This window comes from Aristolochia californica, unplaced genomic scaffold, assembly GCF_029961685.1.
Source record: "Aristolochia californica isolate CCGP_79_NKW_82.1479 unplaced genomic scaffold, dmAriCali1.0.hap1 SCAF_7, whole genome shotgun sequence".
Classification (NCBI taxonomy): domain Eukaryota; kingdom Viridiplantae; phylum Streptophyta; class Magnoliopsida; order Piperales; family Aristolochiaceae; genus Aristolochia; species Aristolochia californica.
Genome location: NW_027182268.1, coordinates 22,361,625 through 22,388,327, shown reverse-complemented (window position 1 = coordinate 22,388,327; position 26,703 = coordinate 22,361,625).

Here is a 26,703-nt window from a genome sequence, read left to right as displayed (position 1 = left end):
TTTAAAAAATAACACATGTAAATAAAGAAAATTTATTCACATAACACAAATTAACACAAAAGTTTTGTTATCCAAGTTTGGGAAATTCCACTAGCTTAACCCTAATAGCTTTGAATTTTCCAAGAAAGAAATTTCTTCTACCCATGTTTTAAAAATGGATATGCATGTTTGAAACATGTTAAAGATGCAAATGAGCTATGGATGCAAAACTTTTAAAGAGAATAACAAACGCTCATTAAATTCTCAAGTGAACTCACCGTGGGATATTTACCCAAGTTAAACATGCCATTATTTTGCCCATTTGCAAAAAGCCAACATAATAATCATAGATGATTGAAAAGTGATTTATCATGCGTAACGGGCTATATTTTTGTAGGAAATGACTTTTGGATTGGGAGTCAACACACAGTTAAAAATCTCCTGCCTCCCCCTTTTCTCGACGATTGCAAAACCTGAGATATAAAACCGAAAAAGTGCTTACAATCCTTAAAAATTACAGACACTCCTTGGAATTATCTCTCTCTACATTTGTGCATTGTGCATTTTCGTTTTAGATGTACTCCTTTTTCTAAAATCAAAACTTCAATTTTTTCGCTCTCCCTTCATCCTGTAAACAAAAAATGCAAATAGATCACAACAAAATGAAAATTTTATAGTTGATGTATGGAAAAAATTTAAAATAATAAAAAAAGTAAATAAAGAAAATTTATTCACACACCACAAATGAACACAAAAGTTTTGTTATCCAAGATTGGGAAACTCCATTAGTCAAACACTAATATCTATGAATTTTTCATGATGGAGATTTTTTCTACACATGTTTTAAAAATGGATATGCATGCTAGAAGCATGTTAAAGATTCAAATGACCTATGGATCTAAAGATTTTAAAGAGAATAACAAACACTCATTAAATTCTCAAGTGAAAGTGCAGTGGGATATTTGCCCGAGTCAAACAAGCCATTATTTTGCCAATTTTCAAAATGCTGATCTAACAATCATCGATGATTGCAAAGTGATTTGTCATCGTAATGGGCTATATTTTTGTAATAAATGACTTATGGATTGGAAGTCAACACTTATGTATTGGAAGTCAACACTCAGTTAAAAATCGCCCGCCTCCCCCTTTTCCCTTCGATTGCAAAACCTTCGATATAAAAATAAAATAGTGCTTACGATCCCTAAAAATTACAGACACTCTTTGCAATTATCTCTCTCTACATTTGTGCATTGTGCATTTCCATTTTAGATCTACACTTTTTTCTTAAATCAGAACTTTGTGTTTTCGCTCTCCCTTCATCCCGTAAATAGAAAAGGCAAATAGATCACAACAAAATAAAAATTTAATAGTTGATGTGTTGAAAAAATTAAAAACAATAACTAATGTAAATAAAAAATATTTATTGACACACAAATGAACATTAAAGTTTTGTTATCGAAGTTTGGGAAATTCCATTAGTCCAACCCTAATAGCTTGGAATTTTACATGAAGGAGATTTTTTCTACACATGTTTTAAAAATGGATATGCATGCTTGAAACATGTTAAAGATTGAAATGACCTATGGGTCCAAAGCTTTTAAAGAGAATAAAAAACACGCATTAAATTCTCAAGTGAACGTGCGGTGGGATATTTACCAGAGCATAAAAATTCATTATTTTGCCCATTTTCAAAAATTTGACCTAACAATCAAAGATGATTGTAAAGTGATTTATCATGCGTCACGGGCTATATTTTTGTAAGAAATGACGTATGGATTGCAATTCAACACTCAGTTAAAAATCCACCGCCGCCAATTTTTTCCCGACGATTGCAAAACCTGAGATATAAAAAGTAAGAAGAGCTTAAAATCGCTAAAAATTATAGACAATCTTCGGAATTATCTCTCTCTACATTTGTGTATTGTGATTTTCCATTTTAGATGTACACTTTTTTCTTAAATCAGAACTTTGAGTTTTCGCTCTCCCTTCATTCCGAAAACAAAAAAGATAAAAAGCGCGCAACAAAATAAAATTTTTATAGTTTATGTATGGAAAGTATTTTAAACAATAATAATTGTAAATAAAGAAAATTTATTCACAAAACACAAATGAACACAAAAGTTTTGATATCCAAGTTTGGGAAATTCCACTAGTTTAACCCTAATAGCTTGGAATTTTACAAGAAATAGATTTCTACTACACATGTTTTAAAAATGGATATGCATGTTTGAAACATGTTAAAGATGCAAATGAGCTATGGATGCAAAACTTTTAAAGTGAATAACAAACGCTCATTAAATTCTAAAGTGAACTTGCGGTGGGATATTTACCTGAGCCAAACATGCCATTATTTTGCCCATTTGCAAAAAGCCAACATATTAATCATAGATGATTGTAAAGTGATTTAACAGTCGTAACGGGTGACATTTTTGTAAGAAATTACTTTTGGATTGGGTGTCAACACTCAGTTAAAAATCCCCCGCCTCCCCCTTTTTCAGACGATTGCAAAACCTGAGATATAAAAACGAAAAAGTGCTTACAATCCCTTAAAATTACAAACACTCTTTGGAATTATCTCTCTCTACATTTGTGCATTGTGCATTTTCGTTTTAGATGTACCCATTTTTCTTAAATCAAAACTTTGAGTTTTTCGCTCTCCCTTCATCCCGTAAACGAAAAAGGCAAATAGATCACAACAAAATGAAAATTTTATAGTTGATGTACGGAAAAAATTTAAAACAATAATAAAAGTAAATAAAAAAAATTTATTCACACACCACAAATGAACACAAAAGTTTTGTTATCCAAGTTTGGGAAATTCCACTACTCCAACACTAATATCTTGGAATTTTACATGATGGAGATTTTTTCTACACATGTTTTAAAAATGGATATGGATGCTCGAAACATGTTAAAGATTCAAATGACCTATGGATCCAAATCTTTTAAAGAGAATAACTAACGCTCATTAAATTCTCAAGTGAACGTGCGGTGGGATATTTTCCCGAGTAAAACAAGCCATTATTTTGCCTATTATGAAAAAGTTGAGCTAACAATCATAGATGATTGTAAAGTTATTTTTCATGCGTAACGGGCTATATTTTTGCAAGAAATGACTTATGGATTGGAAGTCAACACTCAGTTAAAAATCGCCCGCCGCCACCTTTTCCCGATGATTGCAAAACCTTAGATACAAAAACGAAAAAGTGCTTACAATCCCTAAAAATTACAGACACTCTTTGGAATTATCTCTCTCTACATTTGTGCATTGTGCATTTCCATTTTAGATGTACAATTTTTTCTTAAAATAGAACTTTGAGTTTTTGCTCTCCCTTCATCCTGTAAACAGAAAAGGCAAATAGATCACAACAAAATAAAATTTATATAGTTGATGTGTGGAAAAAATTTAAAACAATAACTAATGTAAATGAAAAATATTTATTCACACACAACAAATGAACACAAAAGTTTTGTTATCCAAGTTTCGGAAATTCCATTAGTGCAACCCTAATAGCTTGGAATTTTACATGTAGGGGATTTTTTCTACACATGTTTTAAAAATGGATATGCAAGCTTGAAACATGTTAAAGATTAAAATGACCTATGGAACCAAAGCTTTTAAAGAGAATAACAAACGCTCATTGAATTCTCAAGTGAACGTGCGGTGGGATATTTACCAGAGTCTAACAAGTCATTATTTTGCCCATTTTCAAAAATTTGACCTAACAATCATAGATGATTGTAATGTGATTTATCATCCGTAATGGGCTATATTTTTGTAAGAAATTACGTTTGGATTGGGTGCCAACACTCAGTTAAAAATCCCCCGCCTCCCCTTTTTCCCGACGATTGCAAAACCTAAGATATAAAAACTAAAAAGAGCTTACAATCCCTAAAAATTATAGACACTCTTCGGAATTATCTCTCTCTAAATTTGTACATTGTGCTTTTCCTTTTTAGATGTAAAATTTTTTCTTAAATCAAAACTTTGAGTTTTCACTCTCCCTTCATCCCGAAAACAAAAAAGGCAAAAAGCTGACAACAAAATAAAAATTTTATAGTTGATGTATGGAAAAAATTTGAAACATTAACAAATGTAAATAAAGAAAATTTATTGACACAACACAAATGAACACAAAAGTTTTGTTATCAAAGTTTGGGAAATTCCACTATTTTAACCCTAATAGCTTGGAATTTTACAAGAAAGAGATTTCTACTATACATGTTTTAACAATGGATATGCATGTTTGGAACTTGTTAAAGATGCAAATGAGCTATGGATGCAAATTTTAAAGAGAATAACAAACGCTCATTAAATTCTCGAGTGAACTTGCGGTGGGATATTTACCCGAGTCAAACATGCCACTATTTTGCCCATTTTCAAAAACCTGACATAATAATCATAGATGATTGTCAAGTAATTTATCAGTCATAATGGGCAATATTTTTGTAAGAAATGACTTTTGGATTTGGAGTCAACACTCAATTAAAAATCCCCCGCCTCCCCCTTTTCCCGACGATTGCAAAACCTGGGATATAAAAACGAAAAAGTGCTTACAATCCTCTAAAATTACAGACACTCTTTTGAATTACCTCTCTCTACATTTGTGCATTGTGCATTTCCTTTTTAGATGTACACATTTTACTTAAATCAAAACTTCGAGTTTTGCGTTCTCCCTTCATCTTGTAAACAGAAAAGGCAAATTGATCACAACAAAATAAAAAATTTATAGTTGATGTGTGGAAAAAATTTAAAACAATAACTAATGTAAATAAAAAATATTAATTCACACACCACAAATGAACACAAAAGTTTCGTTATCCAAGTTTGGGTAATTCCATTACTCCAACCCTAGTAGCTATGAATTTTACGTTAAGGAGCTCCTTTCTACACATGTTTTAAAAATGGGTAAGCATGCTTGAAACATGTTAAAGATTCAAATGACCTATGAATCCAAAGCTTTTATAGAGAATAACAACCACTCTTTAAATTCTCAAGTGAACATGCGGTGGGATATTTGCCCGAGTCAAACAACCCATTATTTTGCCCATTTTCAAAAAGTTGACCTAACAATCATAGATGATTGTAAAGTGATTTGTCATGCGTAACGGGCTATATTTTTGTAAGAAATGACTTATGGATTGGAAGTCAACACTCAGTTAAAAACCGCCCGCCTCCCCCTTTTCCCGAAGATTGATAAACCTTAGATATAAAAACGTAAAAGTGCTTATGATCCCTAAAAATTATAGACACTCTTTGGAATTATCTCTCTCTACATTTGTGCATTGTGCATTTCCATTTTAGATGTACACTTTTTTCTTCAATCAGAACTTTGAGTTTTCGCTCTCCCTTCATCCCGTAAACAAAAAAGGCAAACACATCACAACAAAATAAAATTTTTATAGTTGATGTGTGAAAAAAATTTAAAACAATAACCAATGTAAATAAAAAATATTTATTAACACACCACAAATGACCACAAAAGTTTTGTTATCCAAGTTTGGGAAATTCCATTAGTCCAACCCTAATAGCTTGGAATTTTACATGAAGGAGATTTTTTCTACACATGTTTTAAAAATGGATATGCATGCTTCAAACATGTTAAAGATTCAAATGACCTATGGATCCAAAGCTTTTAAAGAGAATAACAAACGCTCAGTAAATTCTCAAGTGAACTTGCGGTGGGATATTTACTCGAGTCAAACATGTCATTATTTTTCCCATTTGCAAAAAGCTGACATATTAATCATTGATGATTGTAAAGTGATTTATAAGTCGTAATGGGCTATATTTTTGCAAGAAATTACTTTTCAATAGGGAATCAACACTCAGTTAAAAATCCCCCGCCTCCCCCTTTTCCCGACGATTACAAAACCTGAGATATAAAAACGAAAAAGTGCTTACAATCCCAAAAAATTACAGACACTCGTTGGAATTATCTCTCTCTACATTTGTGCATTGTGCATTTCCATTTTAGATGTACACATTTTTCTTAAATGAAAACATCGAGTTTTTCACTCTCCCTTCATCCTGTAAAAAAAAAAAGGCAAATAGATCACAACAAAATAAAAAATTTATAGTTTATGTGTGGAAAAAATTAAAAACAATAACTAATGTAAATAAAGAAAATTTATTCACACACCACAAATGAACACAAAATTTTTGTTATCCAAGTTTGGGAAATTTCATTAGTCCAACCCTAATAGCTTGGAATTTTACATTAGGTAATTTTTTTCTACACATGTTTTAAAAATGGATATGCATTCTTGAAATATGTTAAAGATGCAAATGAGCTATGGATACAAAGCTCTTAAAGAGAATAAAAAATGCTCATTAAATTCTCAAGTGAACTTGCAGTGGGATATTTACCCGAGTCAAACATGCCATTATTTTACCCATTTGCAAAAAGCTGACAAAATAATCATAGATGATTGTCAAGTGATTTATCAGTCGTAACAGGCTATATTTTTGTATGAAATGACTTTTTGATTGGGAGTCAACACTCAGTTAAAAATCCCCCGCCTCGCCTTTTCCCCGACGATTGCAAAACCTTAGATATAAAAACGAAAAAGTGCTTACAATCCCTAAAAATTACAGACAATCTTTGGAATTATCTCTCTCTACATTTGTGCATTGTTTATTTCCATTTTAGATGTACACATTTTTCTTAAATCAAAACTTTGAGTTTTCGCTCTCCTTTCATGCCGTAAACAAAAAAGGCAAATAGATCACAACAAAATGAAAATTTTATACTTGATGTGTGGAAAAAATTTCAAAAAAATAACTAATGTAAATAAAAAATATTTATTCACACACGACAAATGAACCCAAAAATTTTGTTATCCAAGTTTGGGAAATTCCATTAGTCCAACACTAATATCTTGGAATTTAAGATGAAGGAGACTTTTTCTACACATGTATTAACATCTTAAATATTCAAATGACCTATGGATCCAAAGCTTTTAAAGAGAATAACAAACGCTCATTAAATTCTCAAGTGAACGTGCGATGGGGTATTTACCCGAGTCTAACAAGTCATTATTTTGCCCATTTTCAATAATTTGACCTAACAATCATAGATGATTGTAAAGTGATTTATCATGCGTAACGGGCTATATTTTTGTAAGAAATGACTTATGGATTGCAATTCAACACTCAATTAAAAATCCTCCGCCACCCATTTTTCCCAACGATTGCAAAACCTGGGATATAAAAACTAAAAAAAGCTTACAATCCCTAAAAATTACAGACACTCTTCGGTATTATCTCTCTATATATTTGTGCATTGTGCTTTTTCATTTTAGATGTACACATTTTTCATCAATAAAAAATTTGAGTTTTCGTTCTCCCTTCATACCGAAAACAAAAAAGGCAAAAAGCTCACAACAAAATAATAATTTTATAGTTGATGTATGGAAAAAATTTAAAACAATAAAAAATGTAACTATATAAAATTTATTCACACAACACAAATGAACAAAATTTTGTTGTCAAAGTTTGGGAAATTCCACTAGTTTAACCCTAATAGCTTGGAATTTTACAAGAAAGAGATTTCTACTACACATGTTTTAGAAATGGATATGCATGTTTGAAACATCTTAAAGATGCAAATGAGCTATGGATGCAAAGCTTTTAAAGAGAATAACAAACACTCATTAAATTCTCAAGTGAACTTGTGGTGGGATATTTACCCGAGTCAAACCCGCCATTATTTTGCCCATTTGAAAAAAGCTGAAATAAAAATCATAGATGATTGTAAAGTGATTTATCAGTCGTAACGGGATATATTATTGTAAGAAATGACTTTTGGATTGAGAGTCAACACTCAGTTAAAAATCCCCCACCTCCCCCTTTTCTCGACGATTGCAAAACCTGAGATATAAAAAGGAAAAGTGCTTACAATCCCTAAAAATTATAGACACTCTTTGGAATTATCTCTCTGTACATTTTTGCATTGTGCATTTCCATTTTAGATGTACACTTTTTTCTTAAATCAGAACTTTGAGTTTTCGCTCTCCCTTCATCCCGTAAACAGAAAAGGCAAATAGATCACAACAAAATAAAAATTTTATAGTTGATGTGTAGAAATTTTTTTTAAAAATAACTAATGTAAATAAAAAATATTTATTCTTACACCACAAATGAACACAAAAGTTTTGTTATCCAAGTTTTGGAAATTCCATTAGTCCAACCCTAATAGCTTGGAATTTTACATCAAGGAGATTTTTTCTACACTGTTTTAAAAATGGTTATGCATGCATGAAACATGTTAAAGATTCAAATGACCTATATATCAAAGCTTTTAAAGAGAATAACAAACGCTCATTAAATTCTCAAGTGAACGTGCGGTGGGATATTTACCCAAGTCTAACAAATCATTATTTTGCCCATTTTCAAAAATTTGACCAATCAATCATAGATGATTGTAAAATGTTTTATCATGCGTAACGGGCTATATTTCTGTAAGAAATAACTTATGGATTGCAATTCAACGCTCAGTTAAAAATCCTCCGCCACCCATTTTTCCCAACGATTGCAAAACCTGAGATATAAAAACTAAAAAGAGCTTACAATCCCTAAAAATTATAGACACTCTTCGGAATTATCTCTCTCCACATTTGTGCATTGTGCTTTTCCATTTTAGATGTACATTTTTTTCCTAAATCAAAACTTTGAGTTTTCGCTCTCCCTTCAACCCGAAAACAAAAAAGGCAAATAGACCGCAACATAAGGAAAATATTATAGTTGATGTACGGAAAAAATTTAAAACAATAAAAAAATAAAATAAAGAAAATTTATTCACACACCACAAATGAACACAAAAGTTTTGTCATCCAAATTTGGGAAATTCCACTAGTCCAACACTAATATCTTGGAATTTTACATGAAGGAGATTTTTTCTACACATGTTTAAAAAGTGGATATGCATGCTAGAAACATGTTAAATATTCAAATGACCTATGGATCCAAAGCTTTTAAAGAGAATAAAAAACGCTCATTAAATTTTCAAGTGAACGTGCGGTGGGATATTTGCCCGAGTCAAACAAGCCATTATTTTGCCCATTTTCAAAAAGTTCACCTAACAATCATAGATAATTTTAAAGTAATTTGTCATGCGTAACGGGCTATATTTTTGTAAGACATACTTATGGATTGGAAGTCAACCCTCAGTTAAAAATCGCCCACCTCCCCCTTTTCCAGACGATTGCAAAACCTTAGATATAAAAACGAAAAAAGTTCTTACGATCCCTAAAAATTACAGACACTCTTTGGAATTATCTCTCTCTACATTTGTGCATTATCCATTTCCATTTTAGATGTACACATTTTTCATAAATCAGAACTTTGAGTTTTCGCTCTCCCTTCATCCCGTAAACAGAAAAGGCAAATACCTCACAACAAAATAACATTTTATAGTTGATGTGTGAAAAAAAAATTAAAACAACAACTAATGTAAATAAAAAATATTTATTCACACACCACAAATGAACACAAAAGTTTTGTTATCCAAGTTAGGAAAATTCCATTAGTCCAACTCATATAGCTTGGAATTTTACATGAAGGAGATTTTTTCTACACATGTTTTAAAAATGGATATGCATGCTTGAAACATGTTAAAGATTCAAATGTCCTATGGATCCAAAGCTTTAAAAAAGAATAGCAAACACTCATTAAATTCTCAAGTGAACGTGCGGTGGGATATTTACCCGAGTCTAACAAGTCATTATTTTGCCCATTTTCAAAAATTAGACCTAACAATCATATATGATTGTAAAGTGATTCATCATGCGTAGCAGGCTATATATTTGTAAGAAATGACTTATGGATTGCAATTCAACACTCAGTTAAAAATCCTCCGCCACCCATTTTTCCCGACGATTGTAAAACCTGAGATATAAAAACTAAAAAGAGCTTACAATCCCTAAAAATTACAGGCACTCTTTGGAATTATCTCTCTCTACATTTGTGAATTTTGCTTTTCCATTTTAGATGGACACTTTTTTCTTAAATCAAAACTTTGAGTTTTCGCTCTCCCTTCATCCCGAAAACAAAAAAGGCAAAAAGGTCACAACAAAATAAAAAATTTATATTTGGAATGGAAAAAATTTAAAACAATAACAAATGTAAATAAAAAAAATTTATTCACACAGCACAAATGAACACAAAAGTTTTGTTATCCAAGTTTTGGAAATTCCACTAGTTTAACCCTAATAACTTGGAATTTTACAAGAAAGAGATTTCTACTACACATGTTTTAAAAATGGATATGCATGTTTGAAACATGTTAAAAACGCAAATGAGCTATGGTTGCCAAACTTTCAAAGAGAATAACAAACGCTCATTAAATTTTCAAGTGAACTTGCCGTGGGATATTTACCCGAGTCAAACATGCCATTATTTTGCCCATTTGTAAAAAGCTAACATAATAATCATAGATGATTGGAATGTGATTTATCAGTCGTAACGGGCTATATTTTTGTAAGAGATGACTTTTGGATTGGGAGTCAACACTCAGTGAAAAATCCCTCGCCTCCCCCTTTTTCCGACGATTGCAAAACCTGAGATATAAAAACGAAAAAGTGCTTACAATCCCTAAAAATTACAGACACTCTTAGGAATTATCTCTCTCTACATTTGTGTATTGTGCATTTCCATTTTAGACGTACACATTTTTCTTAAATCTAAACTTCGAGTTTTTCGCTCTCCCTTCATCCCATAAACAAAAAAGGCAAATAGACCACAATAAAATGAAAATTTTATAGTTGATGTAAAGAAAAAAATTAAAACAATAAAAAAAGTAAATTAAGAAAATTTATTCACACACCACAAATGAATACAAAAGTTTTTTTATCCAAGTTTGGGAAATTCCACCAGGCCAACACTAATATCTTGGAATTTTATATGAAGGAGATTTTGGCTTCACATGTTCTAAAAATGGATATGGATGTTAGAAACATGTTAAAGATTCAAAGGACCTATGGATCCAAAGCTTTTAAAGAGAATAACAAACGCTCATTAAATTCTCAAGTGAATGTGCGGTGGGATATTTGCCCGAGTCAAACAAGCCATTATTTTGCCCATTTTCAAAAAGTTGACCTAACAATCATAGATGATTGGAAAGTGATTTGTCATGCATAACGGGCTATATTTTTGTAAGAAATGACTTATGGATTGGAAGTCAACACTCAGTTAAAAATCGCCCACCTCCCCCTTTTCGCGATGAATGCAAAACCATAGATATAAAAACGAAAAAGTGCTTACGATCCCTAAAAATTACAGACACTCTCTCTACATTTATGCATTGTGCATTTCCGTTTTAGATGTAAACTTTTTTTTTTAAATCAGAACTTTGAGTTTTCGCTCTCCCTTCATCCCGCAAACAGAAAAGGCAAATAGATCACAAAAAAATAAAAATTTTATAGTTGATGTGTGAAAAAAATTTAAAACAATAACTGATATAAATAAAAAATATTTATTCACACACCACAAATGAACACAAAAGTTTTGTTATCCAAGTTTGGAAAATTCCATTAGTCCAACCCTAATAGCTTGGAATTTTACATGAAGGAGATTTTTTCTACACATGTTTTAAAAATGGATATGCATGCTTCAAACATGTTAAAGATTCAAATGACCTATGGACCCAAAGCTTTTAAAGAGAATAACAAATGCTCATTAACTTCTCAAGTGAACGTGCGGTGGGATATTTACCCGAGTCTAGCAATTCATTATTTTGCCCATTTTCAAAAGTTTGACCTAACAATCATAGATGATTGTAAAGTGATTTATCATACATAACGGGCTATATTTTTGTAAGAAATGACTTATGGATTGCAATTCAACACTCAGTTAAAAATCCACCGCCACCCATATTTCCCGATGATTGCAATACCTAAGATATAAAAACTAAAAAGAGCTTACAATCCCTAAAAATTACAGACACTCTTCAGAATTATCTCTCTCTACATTTGTGCATTGTGCTTTTCCATTTTAGATGTACACTTTTTTCTCAAATCAAAACTTTGAGTTTTCGCTCACTCTTCATCCCGAAAACAAAAAAGGCCAAAAGCTGACGACGAAATAAAAATTTTATAGTGGATGTAAGGAAAAAATTTAAAACAATAACAACTGTAAATAAAGAAAAATTAATCACACTACACAAATGAACACAAAAGTTTTGCTATCCAAGTTTTGGAAATTCAACTAGTTTAACCCTAATAGCTTGGAATTTTACAAGAAAGAGATAACTACTACACATGTTTTAAAAATAGATATGCATGTTTGAAACATGTTAAAGATGCAAATAAGCTATGGATGCAAAGCTTTTAAAGAGAATAACAAACGATCATTAAATTCTCAAGTGAACTTGCGGTGGGATATTTACCAGAGTCAAACATGCCATTAATTTGCCCAATTGCAAAAAGCTGACATAATAATCACAGATGATTGTAAAGTGATTTATTAGTTGTAACGGGATATATTTTTGTAAGAAATGACTTTTGGATTGGGAGTCAACACTCAGTTAAAAATCCCCCGCCTCCCCCTTTTCCCGACGATTGCAAAACATGAGATATAAAAACGAAAAAGTGCTTACAATCCGTAACAAATATAGACACTCTTTGGAATTATCTCTCTCTACATTTTTTCATTGTGCATTTCCATTTTAGATCCACACATTTTTCTTAAATGAAAACTTCGAGTTTTTTGCTCTCCCTTCATCCAGTAAACAAAATAGGCAAATAGGCCACAATGAAATGAAAATTTTATAGTTGATGTACGGAAAAGATTTAGAACAATAAAAAAAGTAAATAAAGAAAATTTACTCACACACCACAAATGAACACAAAAGTTTTGTTAACCAAGTTTGGGAAATTCCACTAGTCCAACACTAATATCTTGGAATTTTACATGAAGAAGATTTTTTCTACACATGTTTTAAAAATGGATAATCATGCTAGAAACATGTTAAAGATTCAAATGACCTATGGATCCAAAGATTTTAAAGAGAATAACAAACGCTCATTAAATTCTCAATTGAACGTGCGGTGGGATATTTGCACGAGTCAAACAAGCCATTATTTTGCCCATTTTCAAAAAGTTGACCTAACAATCATAGACGATTGGAAAGTGATTTGTCATGCGTAACGGGCTATATTTTTGTAAGAAATGACTTATGGATTGGAAGTCAACACTCATTTAAAAATCGCCCGCCTTCCCCTTTTCCCAACGATTGCAAAACCTTAGATATAAAAAAAAAGTGCTTACGATCCCTAAAAATTACAGACACTCTTTGGAATTATCTCTCTCTATATTTGTGCATCGTGCATTTCCAATTTAGATGTACACTTTTTTCTTAAATCAGAACTTTAAGTTTTCGCTCTCCATTCATCCTGTAAAAAAAAAAAAAGACAAATAGATCACAACAAAATAAAAATTTTATAGTTGATGTGTGGAAAAAATTTAAATCAATAAATAATGTAAATAAAAAATATTTATTCACACACCACAAATGAACACAAAAGTTTTGTTATCCAAGTTTGGGAAATTCCATTAGTCCAACCCTAATAGCTTAGAATTTTACATGAAGGAGATTCTTTCTACACATGTTTTAAAAATGGAAATGCATGCTTGAAACATGTTAAATATTCAAATGACCTATGGGTCGAAAGCTTTTAAAGAGAATAACAAACGCTCATTAAATTCTCAAGTAAACGTGCGGTGGGATATTTAGCGGAGTCAAACAAGTCATTATTTTGCCCATTTTCAAAAATTTGACCTAACAATCATAGATGATTGTAAATTTATTTATGATGCGTAACGGGCTATTTTTTTTGTAATAAATGACTTATGGATTGCAATTCAACACTCAGTTAAAAATCCTCAGCCACCCATTTTACCTGACGATTGCAAAACCTGAGATATAAAAACTAAAAAGAGCTTACAATCCTTAAAAATTACAGACACTCTTCGAAATTATCTCTCTCTACATTTTTGCATTGTGCTTTTCAATTTTAGATGTACACTTTTTCCTTAAATCAAAACTTTGAGTTTTCGCTCTCCCTTCATCCCGAAAACAAAAAAGGCAAAAAGCTCACAACAAAATAAAAAATTTATAGTTGATGTATGGAAAAATTTTAAAACAATAACAAATGTAAATAAAAAAATTTATTGACACAAATCAAATGAACACAAAAGTTTTGTTATCCAAGTTTGGGAAAATCCACTTGTTTAATCCTAATGGCTTGGAATTTTTCAAGAAAGAGATTTCTTCTACACATGTTTTAAAAATGGATATGCATGTTTGAAACATGTTAAAGACGCAAATGAGCTACGGATGCAAAGCTTTTAAAGAGAATAACAAACGCTCATTAAATTCTCAAGTGAACTTGCGGTGGGATACTTACCCGAATCAAACACGCTATTATTTTGCCCATTGGCAAAAAACTGACATAATAATCATAGATGATTCTAAAGTGATTTATCAGTCGTAATGGGCTATATTTTTGTAAGAAATGACTTTTGGATTGGAAGTCAACACTCAGTTAAAAATCCCCCGCCTCCCCCTTTTCCCCACGATTGCAAAGCCTGAGATATAAAAACGAAAAAGTGCTAACAATCCCTAAAAATTACAGACACTCTTAGGAATTATCTCTCTCTACATTTGTGTATTGTACATTTCCGTTTTAGACGTACACATTTTTCTTAAATCTAAACTTTGAGTTTTTCGCTCTCCCTTCATCCAGTAAGCAAAAAAGGCAAATAGATCACAACAAAATAAAAATTTTATAGTTGATGTACGGAAAAAATTTAAAACAATAAAAAAAGTAAATAAAGAAAATTTATTCACACACCACAAATGAACACAAAAGTTTTTTTTCCAAGTTTGGGAAATTCCACTTGTCCAATACTAATATCTTGGAATTTTATATAAAGGAGATTTTTTCTATAGATGTTTTAAAAATGGATATGCATGCTAGAAACATGTTAAAGATTCAAATGACCTATGGATCTAAAGCTTTTAAAGAGAATAACAAACGCTCATTAAATTCTCAAGTGAACGTGCGGTGGGATATTTGCCCGAGTCAAACAAGCCATTATTTTTCCCATTTTCAAAAAGTTGACCTAACAATCAGAGATGATTGTAAAGTGATTTGTCTTGCCTAACGGGCTATATTTTTTTAAGAAATGACTTATGGATTGGAAGTCAACACTCAATTAGAAATCACCCGCCTCCCCCTTTTCCCAACGATTGCAAAACCTTAGATGTAAAAAAGAAAAAGTGCTTGCGATCCCTAAAATTACAGACACTCTTTGGAATTATCTCTCTCTACATTTGTGCATTGTGCATTTCCATTTTAGATGTACATTTTTTTATTAAATCAAAACTTTGAGTTTTCGCTCTCCCTTCATCCCGTAAACAGAAAAGGCAAATAGATCACAACAAAATAAAAATTTTATAGTTGATGCGGGGAAAAAATTTAAAACAATAACTAATGTAAATAAAAAATATTTACTCACACACAAAAAATGAACACAAAAGTTTTGTTATCCAAGTTTGGGAAATTTAATTAGTCCATCCCTAATAGCTTGGAATTTTACCTAAAGTAGATTTTTTCTACACATGTTTTAAAAATGGATATGCATGCTTGAAACATGTTAAAGATGCAAATGAGCTATGGATGCAAAGCTTTTAAAGAGAATAACAAACGCTCATTAAATTCTCAAATGAACTTGCGGTGGGATACTTACACGGGTCAAACATGCTATTATTTTGCCCATTTGAAAAAATTTGACATAATAAACATAGATGATTGTAAAGTGATTTATCAGTCGTAACGGGCTATATTTTGGTAAGAAATGACTTTTGGATTGGGAGTCAACACTCAGTTAAAAATCCCCCGCCTCCCCCTCTTCTTGACGATTGCAAATCCTGAGATATAAAAACGAAAAAGTGCTTACAATCCCTAAAAATTATAGACACTCTTTGGAATTATCTCTCTCTACATTTGTTCATTGTGCATTTCCGTTTTAGATGTAAAGATTTTTCTTAAATCAAAACTTTGAGTTTTTCACTCTACCTTCATCCCGTAAACAAAAAAGGCAAATATATCACAACAAAATGAAAATTTTATAGTTGATGTAAGGAAAAAAATTAAAACAATAAATAAAGTAAATAAAGAAAATTTATTCTCACACCACAGATGAACACAAAAGTTTTGTTATCCAAGTTTGGGAAATTCCACTAGTCCAACACTAATATCTTGGAATTTTACATGAAGGAGAATTTTTTCTACACATGTTTTAAAAATGGTTATGCATGCTAGAAACATGTTAAAGATTCAAATGACCTATGGATCCAAAGCTTTTAAAGATAATAACAAATGCTCATTAAATTCTCAAGTGAACGTGCGGTGGAATATTTGCTCAAGTCAAACAAGCCATTATTTTGCCCATTTTCAAAAATTTGACCTAACAATCTTAGATTATTGTAAAGTGATTTGTCATGCGTGACGGGCTATATTTTTGTATGAAATGACTTATGGATTGGAAGTCAACACTCAGTTAAAAATCACCCGCCTCCCCCTTTTCCCGACGATTGCAAAACCTTAGATATAAAAACGAAAAAGTGCTTACGATCCCCAAAAATTACAGACACTCTTTGGAATTATCTCTCTCTAAATTTGTGCATTGTGCATTTTCATTTTAGATGTCAACTTTTTCTTTAATCAGAACTTTGAGTTTTCGCTCTCCCTTCATCCCGTAAACAGAAAAGGTAAATAAATCACAATAAAATAAAAATTTTACAGTTGATGTGTGGAAAAAATTTAAAACAATAACTAATGTAAATAAAAAATATTTATTCACACTCCACAAATGAACACAAAAGTTTTGTTATCCAATTTTTGGAAATTCCCTTAGTCCACCCATTTTTCCCGACTATTGAAAAACCTAAGATATAAACACTAAAAAGAGCTTACAATCCCTAAAAAGTACAGACACTCTTCAGAATTATATCTCTCTACATTTGTGCATTGTGCATTTCCATTTGAGATGTACACTTTTTTCTTAAATAAAAAATTTAAGTTATCGCTCTCCCTTCATCCCGTAAACAAAAAAGGCAAAAAACTCACAACAAAATAAAAATTTTATAGTTGATGTATGGAAAAAATTTAAAACAATAAAAAATGTTAATAAAGAAAATTTTCAACAAACATAAATGAACACAAAAGTTTTGTTATCCAAGTTTGGGAAATTCCACTAGTTTAACCGTAATAACTTGGAATTTTTCAAGAAAGAGATTTCTACTACATATTTTTTAAAAATGGATATGCATGTTTGAAACATGTTAAAGATGCAAAGGAGCTATGGATGCAAAACTTTTAAAGAGAATAACATACGCTCATTAAATTCTCAAGTGAACTTGCGATGGGATATTTATCCGAGTCAAACTTGCCATTATTTTGTCCATTTGCAAAAAGCTGACATAATAATCATAGATGATTGTAAAGTGATTTATCAGTTGTAACGGGATATTTTTTTGTAAGAAATGACTTTTGGATTGGGAGTCAACACTCAGTTAAAAATCCGCCGCCTCCCCCTTTTCCCGACGATTGCAAAACCTGAGATATAAAAACGAAAAAGTACTTACAATCACTAAAAATTATAGACACTCTTTGGAATTATCTCTCTCTACATTTATGCATTGTGAATTTCCGTTTTAGATGTACACATTTTTCTTAAATCAAAACTTCGAGTTTTTCGCTCTCCCTTCTTCCTGTAAAAAAAAAAGGAAAATAAATCACAACAAAATGAAAATTTAATAGTTGATGTACGGAAAAAAATTAAAACAAAAAAAAATTAAATAATGAAAATTTATTCACACTCCACAAATGAACAAAAAAGTTTTGTTATCCATGTTTGGGAAATTCCACTTGTCCAACACTAATATCTTGGAATTTTATATGAAGGAGATTTTTTCTATACTTGTTTTAAAAATGGATATGCATGCTAGAAACATGTTAAAGATTCAAATGACCTATGGATCGAAAGCTTTTGAAGAGAATAACAAATGCTCAAAAAATTCTCAAGTGAACGTGCGGTGGGATATTTGCCCAAGTCAAACAAGCCATTATTTTGCCCAATTTCAAAAAGTTGACCTAACAATCATAGATGATTGTAAAGTGATTTGTCTTGTGTAACGGGCTATATTTTTAAAAGAAATGACTTATGGATGGGATGTCAACACTCAGTTAAAAATTGCCTGCCTCCCCCTTTTCCCGACGATTGCAAAACCTTAGATATAAAAACAAAAAAGTGCTTACGATCCCGAAAAATTACAGACACTCTTTGGAATTACCTCTCTCTACATTTGTGCATTATGCATTTCCATTTTAGATGTACACTTTTTTCTTTAATCAGAACTTTGAGTTTTCGCTCTCCCTTCATCTCGTAAACAGAAAAGGTAAATAAATCACAACAAAATAAAAATTTTATAGTTGATGTGTGGAAAAAAATTAAAACAATAACTAATGGAAATAAAATATCATTATTCACACTCCACGAATGAACACAAAAGTTTTGTTATCCAAGTTTGGGAAATTCCCTTAGTCCAACCCTAATAGCTTGGAATTTTACATGAAGGAGATTTTTTCTACACATGTTTTAACATGCTTGAAACATGTTAAAGATTCAAATGACCTATGGATCCAAAGCTTTTAAAGAGAATAGAAAACGCTCATTAAATTCCCAAGTGAACGTGCGGTGGGATATTTACCCGAGTCTAACAAGTAATTATTTTGCCCATTTTCAAAAATTTGACCTAACAATAATAGATGATTGTAAAGTGATTTATCATGCGTAACGGGCTATATTTTTGTAAGAAATGACTTTTGGATTAGGAGTCAACACTCAGTTAAAAATCCCTCGCCTCCCCCTTTTCCCGACGAGTGCAAAACCTGAGATATAAAAACGAAAAAGTGCTTACAATCCCCAAAAATTATAGACACTCTTTGAAATTATCTCTCTGTACATTCGTGCATTGTCCATTTACGTTTTAGATGTAAACATTTTTCTTAAATCAAAACTTCGAGTTATTTGTTCTCCCTTCATCCCGTAAACAAAAAAGGCAAATAGATCACAAGAAAATGAAAATTTTATAGTTGATGTACGGAAAAAATTTAAAACAATAAAAAAATTAAATAAAGAAAATTTATTCACACACCACAAATGAACACAAAAGTTTTGTTATCCAAGTTTATGAAATTCTACTACTCCAACACTAATAATATCTTTGAATTTTACATGAAGGAGATTTTTTCTACACATGTTTTAAAAATGGATATGCATACTAGAAACATGTTAAAGATTCAAATGTCCTATGGATCCAAAGGTTTTAAAGAGAATAACAAATGCTCATTAAATTCTCAAGTGAACGTGCGGTGGGATAGTTGCTCGAGCCAAACAAGCCATTATTTTGCCCATTTTCAAAAAGTTGACCTAACAATCATAGATGATTGTAAAGTGATTTGTCATGCGTAACAGTCTATATTTTTATAAGAAATGACTTATGGATTGGAAGTCAACACTCAGTTAAAAATCCCCTGCCTCCCCCTTTTCCCGACGATTGCAAAACCTTAGATATAAAAACGAAAAATGTGCTTACGATCCCTAAAAATTACAGACACTGTTTGGAATAATCTCTGTGTATATTTGTGCATTGTGCATTTCCATTTTAGATGTACACTTTTTTCTTAAATCAGAACATTGAGTTTTCGCTCTCCATTCATCTCGTAAAAGGAAAAGGCAAATAGATCATGACAAAATAAAAATTTTATAGTTGATGTGTGGAAAAATTTTAAAACAATAACTATTGTAAATAAAAAATATTTATTCACACACCACAAACGAGCACAAAAGTTTTGTTATCCAAGTTTGGGAAATTCCATTAGTCCAACCCTAATAGCTTGGAATTTTACATGAAGGAAATTTTTTCTACACATGTTTTAAAAATGGATATGCATGCTTGAAACATGTTAAAGATTCAAATGACCTATGGATCCAAAGCTTTTAAAGAGAATGACAAACGCTCATTAAATTCTCAAGTGAACGTGCGATGGGATATTTACCAGAATCTAACAAGACATTATTTTGGCCATTTTCAAAAAATTGATCTAATAATCATAGATGATTTCAAAGTTATTTATCATGCGTAACGGGCTATATTTTTGTTAGAAATGACTTTTGGATTGCAATTCAACACTCAGTTAAAAATCCTCTGCCACCATTTTTCCCGACGATTTGAAAAATTCCAACCTATTAGGGTTAAACTAGAGGAATTTCCCAAACTAGGATAACAAAACTTTTGTGTTCATTTGTGGTGTGTGAATAAATTTTCTTTATTTACATTTTTTATTGTTTTAAATTTTTTCTGTACATCAACTATTAAAGTTTCATTTTGTTGTGAGCTTTTTGCCTTTTTTGTTTACGGGATGAAGGGAGTGCAAAAACTCAAAGTTTTGATTTAAGAAAAAAGTGTACATCTAAAATGGAAAAGCACAATGCACAAATGTAGAGAGAGATAATTCCAAAGAGTGTCTGTATTTTTGAGGGATTGTAAGCTCTTTCTAGTTTTTATATCTCAGGTTTTCCAATCGTCGGGAAAAGGGGGGAGGCGGGGGATTTTTAACTGAGTGTTGAATTGCAAACCATAAGTCATTTCATATAAAAATATAGGCCATTACGCATGATAAATCACTTTACAATCACCTATGATATTTAGGTCGACTTTTATAAAATGGGCAAAATAATGACTTGTTCGACTCGGGTAAGTATCCCACCGCACGTTCACTTGAGAATTTAATGAGCGTTTGTTATTCTCTTGAAAAGCTTTGGATCCATTGGTCACTTGAATCTTTAATATGTTTCAAGCATGCATATCCATTTTTAAAACATCTGTAGAAAAAATCTCCTTCACGTAAAATTTCAAACTATTTGAGTATGACTAGTGGAATTTCCGAAACTTGGATGACAAAACTTTTGTGTTGATTTGTAGTCTGTGAATAAATTTTCTTTCTTTACATTTGTTATTGTTTTAAATTTTTTCCATACATCAACTATAAAATTTTCATTTTGTTGTGATCGATTTGCCTTTTTTTTATGGGATAAAGGGAGAGCGAAAAACTCGAAGTTTTGATTTTAGAAAATAGTTTACATCTAAAATGGAAATGCACAATGCACAAATGTAGAGAGAGATAATTCCAGTGAGTGTCTATAATTTTTAGGGATTGTAAGCACTTTTTCATTTTTATATCTCAGCTTTTGCAATCGTCAGGAAATGAGAGAGACGGGGGATTTTTAACTGAGTGTTGACTCCCAATCTAAAAGTCATTTCTCAAAAAAATATAGCCCATTACGCATGATAAATCACTTTACAATCATCTATGATTGTTATGTCAACCTTTTGCAAATGGACAAAATAATGGCATGTTTGACTCGGGTAAATATCCCACCACAAGTTCACTTGAGAATTTAATGAGCGTTTGTTATTCTCTTTAAAATTTTTGCATCCGTAGCTCATTTGCATCTTTAAAATGTTTCAGGCATGCATATGCATTTTTAAAACATGTGTAGAAGATATCTCTTTCTTGTAAAATTCCAAGCAATTAGGGTTAAACTAGTGGAATTTCCCAAACTTGGATAACAAAACTTTTGTGTTCATTTGTGGTGTGTGAAAATTTTTATTTATTTTTATTTTTTATATTTTTTAAATTTTTTCCATACATGAACTATAAAATTTTCATTTTGTTGTGATCTTTTCGCCTTTTTTCTCTTTCTGGATGAAGGGAGAGCGAAAACTCAAAGTTTTGATTTAAAAAAAAAATGTACATCTAAAATGGAAAAGTACAATGCACAAATGTAGAGAATGATAATTCCATAGAGTGTTTGTATTTTTTAGGGATTGTAAACAGTTTTTAGTTTGAATATCTCAGGTTTTGCAATCTTTGGGAAAAGTGGGAGACGGGGAATTTTTAACTGAGTGTTGAATTGCAATCCATAAGTCATTTCTTAGAAAAAATATAGCCCGTTACACATGATAAATCACTTTACAATCATCTATAATTGTTAGGTCAACTTTTTTCAAATGGGCAAAATAAAGGCTTGTTAGACACGGGTAAATATCCCACTGCACGTTCACTTAAGAATTTAAAATGCGTTTGTTATTCTCTTTAAATGCTTTGGATCCATCGGTCATTTGAATCTTTAACATGTTTCAAGCATGCATATCCATTTTTCAAACATGTGTAGAAAAAATCTCCTTCAAGTAAAATTCCATGCTTTTAGGGTTGGACTAGTGGAATTTCCAAAACTTGGATAACAAAACTTTTGTGATCATTTGTGGTGTGTGAATAAATTTTCTTTTTTTACAGTTGTCATTATTTTAATTTTTTTCCATACATCAACTATAAAATTTTCATTTTGGTGTGATCTATATGCCTTTTTTGTTTATGGGATGAAGGGAGAGCGAAAACTAAAAGTTTTGATTTAAGAAAAAAGTGTCCATCTAAAATGGAAAGTAGAGAGAGATAATTCCAAAGAGTGTTTTTAATTTGTAGGGATTGTAAGCACTTTTTCGTTTTTATATCTAAGGTTTTACAATCGTCAGGAAAAGGGGGAGGCTGGGGATATTTAACTGAGTGTTGACTTCTAATCCATAAGTCATTACATACAAAAAATATAGCCGGTTACGCATGATAAATCAGTTTACAGTCATCTATGATTGTTAGGTCAACTTTTTGAAAATGGGCAAAATAATGGATTGTTTGATTCGGGCAAATATCCTATCGTACGTTCACTAGAGAATTTAATGAGCGTTTGTTATTCTCTTTAAAAGCTTTGGATCCATAGGTCATTTGAATCTTTAACATGTTTCTAGCATGCATATCCATTTTTAAAACATGTGTAGAAAAAATCTCCTTCATGTAAAATTCTAAGATATTAGGGTTGGACTAGTGGAATTTCCCAAACTTGGATAACAAAACTTTTGTGTTCATTTGTGGTGTGTGAATAAATTTTCTTTTTTTACAGTTGTTATTATTTAAAATTTTTTCCATACATCAACTATAAAATTTTCATTTTGGTGTGATCTATATGCCTTTTTTGTTTACGGGATAAAGGGAGAGCGAAACCTAAAAGTTTTGATTTAAGAAAAAATTGTCCATCTAAAATGGAAATGCACAATGCACAAAAGTAGAGAGTGATAATTCCAAAGAGTGTTTGTAATTTTTAGGGATTGTAAGCACTTTTTCGTTTTTATATCTAAGGTTTTACAATCGTCAGGAAAGGGGGGACGCTGGGGATATTTAACTGAGTGTTGACTTCTAATCCATCTGTCATTACTTACAAAAAATATAGCGGGTTACACATGATAAATCAGTTTACAATCATCTATGATTGTTATGTCAACTTTTTGAAAATGGGCAAAATAATGGATTGTTTGATTCGGGCAAATATCCTATCGTACGTTCACTAGAGAATTTAATGAGCGTTTGTTATTCTCTTTAAAAGCTTTGGATCCATAGGTCATTTGAATCTTTAACATGTTTCTAGCATGCATATCCATTTTTAAAACATGTGTAGAAAAAATCTCCTTCATGTAAAATTCCAAGATATTAGGGTTGGACTAGTGGAATTTTCCAAATTTGGATAACAAAACTTTTCTGTTCATTTGAGTGTGCGAATAAATTTTCTTTATTTAATTTTTTTATTTTTTTTATATTTTTTCCGTACATTAACTATAAAATTTTCATTTTGTTCTGATCTATTCGCCTTTTTTTTTATCGGATGAAGAGATAGCGAAAAAATCAAAGTTCTGATTTAAGAAAAAAGTGTACATCTAAAATGGAAATGCACAATGCACAAATGTAGAGAGAGATAATTCCAAATAGTGTCTGTAATTTTTAAGGATTGTAAGCACATTTTCATTTTTATATCTAAGGTTTTGCAATCGTCGGGAAAAGGGGGTGGCGGGGGTTTTTTAACTGAGTGTTGACTTCCAATCCATAAGTCATTTCTTACAAAAATATAACCCGTTACGCATGATAAATCATTTTACAATCATCTATGATTATTATGTCAGCCTTTTTCAAATGGGCAAAATAATGGCATGTTTGACTCGGGTAAATATCCCACCGCAAATTCATTTGAGTATTTAATGTGCAATTTTTATTCTCTTTAAAAGCTTTGCTTCCATAGCTTTTGTGTCTTTAACATGTTTCACACATGCATATCCATTTCTAAAACATGTGTAGAAGAAATCTCTTTCTTGTAAAATTCCAAACTATTAGGGTTAAACAAGTGGAATTTCGCAAACTTGGATAATAACACTTTTGCGTTCATTTGTGGTGTGTGAATAAATTTTCTTTATTGACATTTTTTATTCTTTTAAATTTTTTTCCATACATCAACTATAAAACTCAACTATTTTTTTCCATACATCAACTATTTTTTTGCCTTTTTTGTTTATGGGATGAAGGGAGAGCGAAAACTCAAAGTTTTGATTTAAGAAAAAAGTACAAATCTAAAATGGAAAAGCACAATTCACAAATCTAGAGAGAGATAATTCCAAAGAGTGTCTGTATTTTTTAGGGATTGTATGCTTTTTTTAGTTTTTATATCTCAGTTTTTGCAATTGTTAGGAAAAGTGGGAGGCGGGGGATTTTAAACTGCGTGTTCAATTGCAATCCATAAGTCATTTCATATAAAAATATAGCCCGTTATGCATGACAAATCACTTTACAATCATCTATGATTGTTTGCTCAACTTTTTGAATATGGGCAACATAATGGTTTGTTTGACTCAGGCAAATATCCCACCGCACGTTCACTTGAGAATTTAATGAGCGTTTGTTATTCTGTTTAAAAGATTTGGGTCCTTAGGTCATTTGAATCTTTAACATGTTTCTGGCATGCATATCCATTTTTAAAACATGTGTAGGAAAAATCCCCTTCATGTAAAATTCCAAGATATTAGTTTTGGACTTGTGGAATTTCCCAAACTTGGATAACAAAACTTTTGTGTTCATTTGTGGTGTGTGAATAAATTTTCTTTATTTACATTTTTTATTGTTTTAAAATTTTTCCGCACATCAACTATAAAATTTTCATTTTGGTGTGAGCTTTTTGCCTTTTTTTGTTGTCGGAATGAAGGGAGTGCGAAAACTAAAAGTTTTGATTTAAGAAAAAAGTGTACATGCAAAAAATAAAAACACAATGCACAAATGTGGAGAGAGATAATTCGAAAGAGTGTCTGTATTTTTCAGGGATTTTAAGCTCTTTTAAGTTTTTATATCTCAAGCATTGCAATCGTCGGGAAAGGGGGAGGGGGGGGGGGGGGGGGGGGGGGGGGGGATTTTTAACTGAGTGTTGATTTGCAATCCATAAGTCATTTCTTACCAAAATATAGCCCGTTACGCATAATAAATCACTTTAGAATCATCTATGACTATTATGTCAGCTTTTTTAAATGGGCAAAATAATGGCATATTTGAGTCGGGTAAATATCCCACTGCAAGTTCACTTGAGACTTTAATGAGCGTTTTTTATTTTCTTTAAAAGATTTGCTTCCATCGCTCATTTGCATCTTTAACATGTTTCATAAATACATATCCATTTTTTAAACTTGTGTAGAAGAAATCTCTTTCGTGTAAAATTCCAAGTTATTAGGGTTAAACTAGTGGAATTTCCCAAACTAGGATAACAAAACTTTTGTGTTCATTTGTGGTGTGTGAATAAATTTTCTTTATTTGCATTTTATATTGTTTTAAATTTTTTCCATACATCAACTATCAAATTTTCATTTTGTTGTGAGCTTTTTGCCTTTTTTGTTTACGGGATGAAGGGAGAGCAAAAACTCAAAGTTTTTATTTAAGAAAATTGTGTACATATAAAATGGAAAAGCACAATGCACAAATGTAGAGAGAGAGAATTCCAAAGAGTGTATGTATTTTTTAAGCTCTTTCTAGTTTTAATATCACATGCTTTCCAATCGTCTGGAAAAGGGTGAGGCGGGGGATTTTAAACTGAGTGTTGAATTGCAATCCATAAGTCATTTCATATAAAAATATAGCCCGTTACACATGATAAATCACTTTACAATCATCTATGACACTTAGGTCAACTTTTACAAAATGGGCAAAATAATGACTTGTTCGATTCGGGTAAATATCCCACCGCACGTTCACTTGAGAATTTAATGAGCGTTTGTTATTCTCTTGAAAAGTTTTGGATCCATAGGTCACTTGACTCTTTAACATGTTTCAAGCATGCATATCCATTTGTAAAAAATGTGTAGAAAAAATATCCTTCATGTAAAATTTCAAACTATTAGGGTATGACAAGTGGAATTTCCCAAACTTGGATAACAAAACCTTTGTGTTCATTTGTGGTGTGTGAATAAATTTTTTTTATTTACATTTGTTGTTGTTTAAAATTTTTGCATACATCAACTATAAAATTTTCATTTTCTTGTGATCTATTTGCCTTTTTTGTTTATGGGATGAAGGGAGAGCAAAAAACTCAAAGTTTTGATTTAAGAAAATAGTGTACATCTAAAATGGAAATGCACAATGCACAAATGTAGAGAGAGATAATTCTAAAGAGTGTCCGTAATTTTTAGGGATTGTAAGCACTTTTTCATTTTTACATCTCAGGTTTTGCAATCGTAA